We start from the raw sequence: 12,458 nt of genomic DNA, 5'->3' as shown, positions 1-12,458 counted from the left end.
GCTCTGTGCTGACAGCTCAGAGCCTGGAGCCTGCTTTGGATTCTGTGTCTCCCTCTCTCTCTGCTCCACTCCCGTTCATGCTCTCTCTTTCTCCTTCAAAAATAGATACAAACATTTGAAAAAAAATAAAAATAAATAAAAAAAGAAATTTTCTTGTCTTAGAAAGCACCTTTGTATTGAGAAGTTCAGGATATTCTACACTTAGAATTTGCTTCCTCTGGTGTGGATATAAAAAATTAATTTATCTATAATATTTGCAAATCTCACATGGTTATGTTTGAAGGTTTATTTCAGAGAATGTTACTATGTGATCTTAGAATATTTATATTAGTTTGAATCTACCCTCTTTTAATAAAGTTTCTGTTGGGAATAGGCCTATGAAGGAGTTATTTGTGTATAAAGACAACTTAATTTTCAAGCATATTTGGTTAAATTCTATGCTTTGGCAATCAAGATTTTATGTTTGTGAGAATATATGTACATATTTTGAATATTATGCATTTTCTTTTTTTTCTTTTATGTTTATTTATTTATTTTGGGAGAGAGAGAGAACAAACTGTGAGATCATGACCTAAGCCAAGATCAAGAGTCAGACACTTAACCAACTGCACCACCCAGGCGCCCCAGAATATTATCCATTTTCAAAGAAACACAATATAATGGAGTATTTTATCAGTAACACAGTGAATATAATTTAAACTTTTTGTCCTTTTCAGATCCTATGCTTTGTTGTGAACAGCCATTACAATCGTCCTAGTCACAAACAAAAGCATAGTTAATACAGATTGATAAATACTAAGATATTAAGTAAAATATCTTTGATTATCCATTGTTTTAATTTTTTTCTAAATATTTATATCTCTCATTTCACCATTTACCTAAATTGAGACCTCTGGGATTATAGGGGCCAAAGGTTTTGCTCCCAAGCTACCATTAGCACCATATTAATATGCATGATCCAGATATTGAATAATGGATGTTATATTTGAGCTCATTTCACACTACAGTTTTTTCTCTGCATAATTCTTGAAAGGAGTGCTCTGACATTTTTCCACCCGATTAAATGTTTTGAACTTCTTTTTCCTATTTTTCTCTATTTGGTTCTAAAACATAAACTTATTTCTCCAATAATTTGTGTACAATATTGCATTGTTAAATTAGAGAAATGAAATGGGATTTAAATTTTAAGTAAAGCAAACATATGAGCCAAATGTTATATAGCTTATTAAAGTAATATTTATGAACTGATTGTGGGATATAGCAGTTAATTACTGCAGCTCACATTATATAAAAATCAAAGTCTAAGCTTTCCATATATTATAATAATGAATTATATTCACTCATTCACTCATTCACTTTCTCGTTCACTCAATAAGAGTTTGACTGTCTTCTATGAGACAAACATACAATGTAATTTCTTCTCTTAAGATTTATATCATAATCTAGGGAGTACCTCAGACTTATTATAAGACTCTTTAACTATGTCATATTTCTTCCTCAAAAGGTTTGTTTTTTTGCCAGACCTTAGGATCTGTGTTTTCATTCACTTATTTTTTCATTTATCCATGCAAATAAATTTCTGCTGAATACCAGCTTTCAGGAAGGCATTATTTTGGCTGAGATGAGAATAATGCATTTGTCAAGAAGTGACATGTAAATTGTGAAGCTATATATGAAAAAATTAGATCAAAAGCTACTTGAATTCACAGGAAGAAGGTGACTTGTGCTGGAATGTTCAGTAGTTAGGTGCAACCTAGATCTTGTTGTTTTCATGGTAGGAACCCCGTGGTATTTGGGTCTTTAAGACATTACTCCATTTACAGGTGTTCAATTGATCCAGAGATGGGCAGTGCTTTAGAAAAATTACCTGTGATTCCCAGTGCTCCCAGCACTGAAGTAGAATTGACTCCACAAATGAGGGAAGAAGGTCATAGAGATAAAATTTATAGCCTCCTAATTCTCATTCTGGTGATATTCTCACTAGTACCTGCTGCTCTTTCTTTAAGAGCATTTTCTGCATAGAAGACTTATATGGGTTGCTCAGGGAAATTAAGATCAAGCGAAGATCGTCTTGCTGTAATCCTGAATCCTGAAGAACTGCCTTTAAAATCTCTGTAGTCATACAGGATGGAGCTTTATTTATTAGCTTTGGTTGGAATTTAGTCACTGATATTTGAGCTTTCAGGTATCTTAGGTGAATTTATGACAGTTGGTTTTGTTCAGCTCTGTAATTCTTGTTTAATTTCAAAGGTAGCAATGACAGTGCTCTAGAATTACATCATTTATTTCTGAATATTCACTAAGAATATTTTTTCAGCACTATCCATGTTCCTAAATATAAAACTAAATGATAAGGAGCTGAGTAAATTCACCTTTGCACCAGTATTTTAAATTTCCTTATTTTGGAGAAAATAAGAAATATTATCTAAAGTAACATTAAAATGGAGTGGACTTATCTTCTCCATGCCATTTCCCCCTAGGGAATACTCTTGAGCTACTTCATATTAATATTAAATATAAAGGTTTAACTTAACCCGCTGGTAAACATGACTTACCTGCAGAATTTGAACAACTGCATATCCCAATGTAGAGCTATACGTAATGATTCCTTTCTTTTTTTTCTATTTGCCGTGTCTTTTGGTTTAAATCTCACACAGTAGCAGGCATACTTTTCCAAAAATGTATTCACATTTTATAAGCAATCCAAACAATGAAGCTAGTTCAACTTCACTTCTTAAGGAATCATAATATTCATATTTCTGATATATTTTGATCACCCACTGGAAGCATGACTTATGCTCACCTTAATTTTTTTTTCTGAGTAAACATTTAATTTCCTGGAAGAACTCCAAAGCTGTGATATAACGTGAACTGAGATAGTTTTGCTAATGTTTTGAATGCATCAGTTTGTCAATGAGCTGTATACAACGATTTTAATATGAATCAAATGCCAATTTCTTGATTCCTTACTCAGTGAAGACTCACTATAATTTGTTGGATTTTATTTCATTACAAAATTTTTCAAATCTTTTTGAACAAAGGTATATACACATTATAATCTTAGATTAATAAAATACTAGTCTTTTTCACCTTTTACAAATAATAAAGGGAGCCCATCAAAACTAGTGCATAATACCAAATGAATAAAATAAAATATCATTTTGGTGGAAAAACTTTTAAACTATGTAGAATAATAAGATCCCATTTTAATACAATGTCGCACAAAATAGGATGCAATAAATACTGTTATCTTTCACATCTTTTATTTTTATTTATTTTTTAAGTTTTTATTTAAATTCCAGTTCTATTTAAATTCCAGTTAGTTAACATACAATGCTATATTAGTTTCGGGTGTACAATATAGTGATTCAACTTCCATACAACATCCGGTGCTCATCACAAGTGCGTTCGTTAATCCCTATCACCTTTTTAACCAATTCCTCTATCCAACCCCACTCTGGTAACCATCAGTTTGTGGTCTATAGTTATACAGTATAGAGTCTGTGTCGTCGTTTGACTCACTTTCTTTTTTTTCCCTTGCTCCTTTGTTTTACTTCTTAAGTTCCACATATGAGTGAAATCATATGGTATTTGCCTTTCCCTGACTTATTTCACTTAGCATTATACTCTCCAGCTCTATCCATGTTGTTGCAAATGGCAAGATTTCATTATTTTATGGCTGAATAATATTCCGTTGTATATACATACCACATCTTCTTTATTCATTCATCTATCAGTGGACCCTCGGGGTGCTTTCACAGTTTTGCTATTGTAAATATGCTGCAATAAACATAGGGGTGCATGCATCCAATAAATTACTGTTTTTGTGTTCTCTGGGTAAATACCCAGTAGTGCAATTCTTGCATCATAGGGTTTTTCTATTTTTAAATTTTTGAGGAACTTCCGTACTGTTTTCCACGGTGGCTGCACCAGTTTGTATTCCTACCAACCGTGCACAAGTGTTCTAGTTTCTCCACATCCTTGCCAACGCTTCTTGTTTCTTGTGTTGTTAATTTTAGCCATTCTGACAGGTGTGACATGATATCTCATTGTAATTTTGATTTGTATTTCCCTGATGGTGAGTGATGTTGAGCATCTTTTCATGTGTCTGTTGTACATCTGGATGTCTTTTGAGAAATGCCTGTTCATGTCTTCTGCCCATTTTTATTTATTTAGATTACTTGATTTTTGGGTATTGAGTTGTGTAAATCCTATATATATATATATATATATATATATATATATATATAATCAGATATGTCATTTGTAAATATCTTTTCACATTTAGTAAGTTGCCTTTTAGTTTTCTTGATTACTCCCTTCATTGTGCAGCAACATTTTACTTTGATGTAGTGCCCAATAGTTGTTTTTTTTTTTTTGCTTTTATGTCCCTTGCCTCCAGAAATACATCTGAAAAAAATGTTGCTACAGCTGATGTCAGAGAGATTACTGCCTGTGCTCTCTTCAAGGATTTTTAGTGTTGCAGGTCTCACATTTTGGTCTTTAATCCATTCTGAGTTTGTTTTTGTGTATGGTGAAAGAAGGCACTCCGGTTTCATTCTTTTGCATGTGGCCAACAATTTTTCCCAACACCATTTGTTGAAGAAACTATCTTTTTCCCATTTATATTCATTCTTCCTTTGTGGAAGATTAATTAGCCATATAATTGTGACTTTATTTCTGGGTTTTAAGTTCTATTCCATTGATCAGTGTGTCTACTTTTTTTTAAATGTTTATTTATTTTTGAGAGAGAGAGAGAGAGACAGAGAAAGGGAGAGAGAGAGAGAGACAGAGAGTGAACAGGGGAGGGGCAGAGAGAGAGGGAGACACAGAATCTGAAGCAGGCTCCTGGCTCTGAACTGGCAGTACAGAGCTTGCATGGGGCTCAAACCCAGGAACCGCAACATCATGACCTGAGCTGAAGTCAGATGACTGACCAACTGACCCACTTAGGTGCCCCAATCTATGTGTCTATTTTTATGCCAGTACTACACTGTTTTAATTACTATCACTTTGTAATATAACTTTTTTTCTTTTCTTTTTTTTTGTGGGGGCTTTGTAATATAACTTGAAATCTGGAGTTGTAACACTTCAGTTTTGTGTTGTTTTTGTTTTTCAAGATTTCTCTGGCTTTTCAAGGTCTTTTGACTTTGAATTTTTAGGATTACTAGTTCTACTTCTGTGAAAAATGTTGTTGGAATTTTGAGAAAGATTGAATTAAATGTGTAGATTGCTTTGGACACTGTAGACATTTTACCAGTATTTATTCTTTTAATCCATGAACTTGTAATGTCTTTCCACTTCTTTGCATTATCTTGAATTTCTTTCATCAGTGTTTATAGTTTTCGGAGTACAGGTCTTTCACCTCTTTGGTTAAGTTTATTCCCAAATATTTTATTGTTTTTGGTGCAACTCTAAATGAGATTGCTTTCTGAATTTCTCTTTCTGCTGCTTCATTATTGGTGTATGGAAACTCAGTAGATTTCTATACATTGATTTTGCAACCTGTAATTTTATTGAATTTATCAGTTCTAGTAGGTTTTTTTGTTGTTGTTGTTGCTGTTTTTTTTTTATGAAGTCTTTAGGGTTTCTGTATAAATTATCATGTTATCTGGATATAGTGAGATTTTTACTTCTTCTTTACCAATTTGTATGTCTGTTATTTCTTTGTATTCTCTAATTACTGTGGCTAGGGCTCCAAGTACTATGCTCAATAAAAGTAGTGAGAGGGAACATCCTTGTCTTGTTCCTGATTTTAGGGGAAAAGTTCTCAGTTTTTCATCCTTGATTATGATATTGGCTGTGGGTTTTCATATAAGGCTTTTACTATGCTGAGATATGTTTCCTGTAGGCCCACTCTGCAAGGATGTTTACCATGAATGGATATTGTACTTTGTCTAATGCTTTTTTTCTGCATCTGTTGATGTGATTATATGTTTTTTATCCATTCTTCAAATGATGTGACATATCATGTTGATTGTTTTACAAATATTGATCCATGCTTACATCTTGGTCATAAATCCCACTTGATTGTGGTGTATGATTTTTTAATACATTATTAGATCTTGTTTGCTAATATTTTGCCAAGGTTTTTTGCATCTATATTCATGAGAGATATTGGCCTGTAGTTCTCTTTTTTTTGTGGTGTCTATCTGGTTTTGGTAACAGAGTGATACTGGCCTCATAGAATGAATCTGGAAGTTTTCCTTCCTTTTGTAGCTTTTGAAATTGTTTGAGAAGAATAGGTATTAACTCTTCTTTAAAGTTTGGTAGAATTCACTTGTGAAGCTGTCTGGTCCTGGATTTTTGTTTTTTTGAGAGTTTTTTGATTAATGATTCAATTTCATTGCTGGTAATTGGTCTGTTCAAATTTTCGACTTCTTCCTGCTTCAGTTTTGGTAGTTTATATTTTTCTAGGAATTTATCTATTTCTTCTAAGTTGTCCAATTTGTCGTATATTAGTTCTCATAATATTCTGTTACAATTGTTTGTATTTCTGTGCAAATACAATTGCTACCAAATTGCTACAAAAGCAAAATAGTTATTTACAAGGTTCTCAATTCCTGAACAGAGTAGATTTACTTTTGGAATTGAGTGATGGAAGGATGGCATGGATGTGCCTTTTGGCTTTGAAAAAGTCTTTAGGCAAAAGCTCTAGAGAGAAGGTGAGATTGATCCCTAGATATTGTTGTGGGGCCTGGAGTCAGGGGGAGATGGCTAGGGAAGAACCCAGGTATGGTTAAGAATGCTAGGAGCAGAGATATTGATATTTAAACTTAAAATGTTTGCTATTTTGCAAATTTTCTCATGGATCTCAACAGAATTTTGAAATTTTGGTACATTGAAAAATACATTTTTTTTCTACTTTGAACAAATTAACCTTCACATATAGTTTAAAATAATTATCTATTATAGAAAAATTGAATATTAAAGTCTTTTTGCTACATATATGTTTTCTGATTCTCATTTCCATATGAATTCCTCATTATGTATATAATTATTAACATATTAGAACCACATTGACATTTTCCTTACTAAAATTAGAAATAAATTGTCTCACATATACAATTGAGTACAGATATACCTAATACACACTAAAGACTGTAACCTGAAAACACTATACTTGGCTTAAAAATATGTGTCACTCAGTAAGTGTTTTTGTCAGCCAACAGAACAAGTAAAAAGACAGTCACAAGGGCATCATTTGTATTGGAAATCTGGACATTCTACATGCGAGAGCAAGTTCTTGCCAAGCAAATTCATAATGCAGAAGATTTGGCAGGTGACCTTATTTTGGAATGGATAACTAATGGCATTAAACTTTGGAATCCTGTAACTGAATTGTCTTGTTCTAAGCCCATACCCATCAAACAACCTTCTGAATAAAATGTGGTTTTCCATATTGGTATACATGATCCCTGTGACAGAGACACTCTAAGTTGTAAATTAATAAATTGGATTCCGATGTTACTCATCAGACTCAGAGCTCAGTTAATGTGAACCATCTTTAAGGAATGCAGAAACCCCCTGGATGCAGGCTGATCAAGTAAATGCAACAACATGGTGTCTGACTGTGGATGCCTATATAGGAAGCCAATAGGACCATTCCAAGCTATATTCCTATATGTTCTTGGTAATTGCAGACCTTTCTTTTTCTCAAATTACAATATCTCTTTTGTCCTATCTGCTATCAGTCCATGTTTAATGAACGTTTTAGTAAAATAATCAACATATATAATCTTGAACTAGTAAAATCATATAGCATCATTCAATTTAGCCCTCTATTAATTTACCCTTTAATAACAATTACAATTATACTCATTCTTCTTTCTCTAAAATGAGATGATCACTATTTTAATTATTTTGTATAATTTTAAATGTTGAATACTTTGTTTTTTTAGGAAGAAAATTCACAGAAGTCAATGAAACAAATATGCCTTAGATATATAGTTTATGAAAATTTATATTATCAATTTTATTTATGTAATTTTACTTGTTAAATAGTCATTCCTTCCATTGTTTTTAATGAAAAAATACTCCTTGGAAAGATGATTTATGATAACTAAGATATCCACTATTTAAATGAGGAGTGAAACGTCCTGCTTACATATTCAGAATTTTCTGAAAATAAATTTGTCTCATTGAAATAAAAAGTATACCTTAGAAATTTAATCTTTTAAGGTACATTTTTAGTACAATAAGTATATTTCCAAGTGTGCCGCTAAAGGGGTATGACAGAAAAATAAAAGTTTTATATATACAATACATTTAAAAGAAATGGAAAATTTTCACTTTGCTTCAGAAATAATTATAACTTTCTCCTCATATAGGAATGAACAAGCTATGTTGGGTGCTCCAACTCCTACATTCTTTTTGGGAAATACATTCAACATCTAGTGAGATGTCATTGTTCTTTATGAAATGTGAATATATTCTAATTTTCAATTCCCTATTGCATAACATAAGTGGTATGTATTCTTTGGAAGGAGAAGAGCTGAGTCTGCTGTCCTAGACAATTTTAGATTCTCTTCTCTATTTCACTTTTGGATGGTTGAATCGACTCTTCCTTATATGTAGATATAAAGTCTTCTAATAAATCAGTGTCTTGGCTAGGCTTGTGGTTGGAATTCATATGGATAATTTCCACATGCAGTGGAAATGTCTCCCAAACCTGAACAAATCATAAGAAGGCAGTAAGTTACATTTCCTGACAACTGAAGATTTTTGGAAGTCTCATGCATCTCACATACCTGAAAACTTCCAAAGGAGTTAGCAGTCTTATAAATTGTGGAATCTTTTGGTAGAACTATAGTCTTTAAGAAATGTTGATCAGCTAATCTAATAAAGAAGACTCACAAGCACTCTGACATTGCAAATTCTTCTCTTTATAGATGAGTTTTGTGTATATACTAATTTTAATGTTTGATAAAGTAAAAATTCTGACTTGAAGTTATATCAGTTTCTTCCCTCCTTCCCTCTTTCCTCTCTTCTTTTCCTTCCCTCATGCCTTCTTTCTGCGTAGTATATTTTAATAGAATTTGGATGGGTACCAAATTAATTGGTAGAATTAATTAATTACCAAATTAATTGGTAATTCTATTTAATAGAATTTGGATGGGTACCAGGACTCGACCTAATTTCCTCTATTTCCAATCTGAATTATGGGAATCACAGCTCTTGGATTGGAAAAAAAACATGGTGATGTAGGGAAATAGGCAGCATGAAGGAATGAGAGCTGGAATAAAATTATCCTTAAACTGAGATTACAGGCTGTACTGGTGCATTCAAGGGATGAATACATCTTCTGAGATTACTGTTGGTCAAGTAGCACGGAAATGAGTGGCTCGACAGCTTTATGTTTTAATCCATCAACAACATATATTATATTATTAATATTCATGCAAAAACTATTTTTCAGAGTAGACAAAGTTTCCATTGAAGAGTGGCATTTATTTATTTATTTAATTTATTTATTTATAGAATCCCAAGCAGGTTCTGTGCTCTCAGTGCAGAGCCTGATGCAGGGCTTGATCTCAAGAATCAGGAGCTCAATCTCATGAACTGTGAGATCATGACCTGAGCTGAAATCAAGAGTCTGGAGTGAAACCAACTGAGCTACCCGGGTGCCCTGAAGAGTGACTTTCTAATTTTCTAGCAAAGAATGAGGGATTTGTTGGACATGGATGCACAGACAGAGAAAATCTCAGGGGACAGAGGCATGGGCAGGAATGAAATGTGATGTCTGGATTTGATAACTCTAGAAAATCTAACATGTGGTTGGTGTTATAATTCCCAGCACCTGTCATATAAAATAATTTTATGATATCTGGCTGTCTGGCCAATTTTAAATCTAAAGTTTTGGCATCAGACAACCATAAGCTTTTCACACACCTGAGTACATAATAAAGAAAACATTTCTAATAAAAATGCTAAAGCCCAATTTTTCTTTCAGAAAGGATTACATCTGTTCCTTCAGTTTCCACCTCCAACACTTTAATTTATTCTTATCAACTGCAGCTTGAATGAATAATACTGATCTCCACACCTCCATTTTAAGTTATATCCAATTCATTTCCAACATTGCTTCCAGAATATTCTTTGCAAAATAATGCTTTTGTCCTGTTCACAAAAATAAAATAAAATTTTAGCGACTATTAACACTCAGGATAAACCTAGATTCAAAAACTTCTGAAGGCAAACACCTACATACTATTCTAATCTCAATTTCTTAACCTCACATGCACAGTCTGCAATAGTTTAACTGGTCTCCCATTGATGTAAATAAATTTAAGGCCTTATCTCCACAGTGTTGCTTATACCCTTCCCAATTCTGTAAGTGTCTTCCATTTTGATTTACCTATTTAAATTTTATCCTTTTTCAAAATCCAGTTTAGAACAACACTTCACTGAATTTTTTGTGAAATACCTAATTCAAAGGCCTCCCTTTCCCGTGTTCCCTCAGAATGTAGCTTTAAATTGCCTAAGCCCATCCTTTGCCAGTAGTCAAACATTTAATGTCTTATGCATGGTTTTATGTCAATCAAACTTTCATGTGTATATTTATTTTCTCCACATTAGTGAGGTGTTCCTAGAGTCCAGACCTTTACATTAATTAAATGCTCAAATAGTTAATTGATTTATATATTGACCAATGTGATTGTAGATACCATCAAGAGCCAGGATTTATTGAAAGAATCTTATACGCCAACAAAATTCTCAGTGCCAAAGTTGAAAGACATGCCTGGATTTGGCTGAAGACATTTTATATTATATAGAAAAGTGATGGATATTTGAAATTAATGTATTTATATAGTGTGATTCTGATTAGGAAGCTCAGCAGTTTTTTTTTCTTTTTCTGAATTTGCTAAAGCAATTTTTAAGTTTCCAAGAATCAATAAATGCACAAGAAGGAAAATAATGAAATATAAATGAATTGCCTTATTGTAGTCAAGAAAAAAGCATAAATCCATAAATACACTGTAATCACATGAAATGGGGTTGTCATGGGGAAGAAAAAATAGTTACATGGAACAAAATAGAGAGTAATAAAAATATAAATCCCAGTTTATACATGAGATTTGAATAAATAGTGAAGATGATATTGTAATCAGGAAAGTATTGGTTATTAAATAAATTATGTCGGTATCTGTCTGGAAGAAACTAAATTTACTCCCTTTTCTTAAAACTAGAATGTAAAAATAAATATTCTTAAAACAAATGTTAAAAAAAAAAAAGAAATTTCCAGAAGACATCTTAGAAGTCTACTTGTACTACTAAGAAAAGAAGGAAGCTGTTTATTAAAACTAAAAATTCAGAAACTTTAAAAAACTAATAAATATAGTTGACTGTATATGTGTTAAAAAACATATATATTACCTGATATCACAAACTAAATTAAATTTTAAAGTATGGCATTGTCTATTAAAACACAAAAAATATTCAGCAATTCCATTCTTGATAATCTTTGCTATAGAAAGGAAAGTACCAGTATACAAGACTATGGATATTTATTAGTATTACTTAAATACCAAAACAAAGTGAATTCCTACTAATAGGTAAAGAGTGGAATGTATTTTGCTTCAAATCACATCTAGCAATACCAGAACGTTGTTAGGAAGAATTCATTTAAATTTTGGTGACTTAAAGGGATTCTCAGGGTGCTTGGGTGGCTCAGTCGGTTGAGCAACCAAATCTTGGTTTTGGCTCAGGTTAAGAGCTCATGGTTTGCGAGTTTCAGCCCCACATCAGGCTTAAGGCTGATAACGCGGGCCTGCTTGGGATTCTCTCTCACTCTCTTTGCCCCTCCTTCACTTGCTGTAGCACATTCACTCTCTCTTTCAAAAATTAATAAACCTAAAAACAAAAAAAAAGGGGATTCCCATGTTGTATATACAAGTGACAAGAACAAGATGGTGTAACTGTGCATAATTTGATGTTTTTTTGTGTAAAAGTAAGGACAAAACCTATGTATGTGTTTGAATTATGTGTTTATGCCATATTTTATATTATATATAATTACATAAGTATATAGGAAATTATGAAAAAATAAATATCATCTTGGTAATATGAGATATTTGAATGTTTAAGTGTAATTTATTAGAGGAAGGAGAATGGTTGAGACAATAAGCAAAAGGGAAATGAAGATAAGGATAGCCTTTAAAAATACGACAGTTATGTATGATAAATCACATTCATACTTTTTGTTCAATTACATATATGGATTTACAAATTATATATTTGGAACATATAATTATATATGTCACATACACAATTATATATGCAGAATATATGTATATATGTATGTATAAGTGAGGATATGTCTATGGTGTGTGTATATGTGTATACATGTGTGTGTGTGTGTACAGATATGAGTGATAAATAAATAAATAAGTAAATAAATAACTGCATTTTCTGAAACTGAACTGCACCAGTGGTTTTCAAATCTCTGTTTTGTTTTT

The sequence above is a fragment of the Lynx rufus genome, unplaced genomic scaffold, assembly GCF_022079265.1.
Source record: "Lynx rufus isolate CCGP_SWC_20201006 ecotype Redwood Valley unplaced genomic scaffold, mLynRuf1.p SCAF_11, whole genome shotgun sequence".
Classification (NCBI taxonomy): Eukaryota; Metazoa; Chordata; class Mammalia; order Carnivora; family Felidae; genus Lynx; species Lynx rufus.
Note: the sequence above shows the minus strand (reverse complement) of the source record.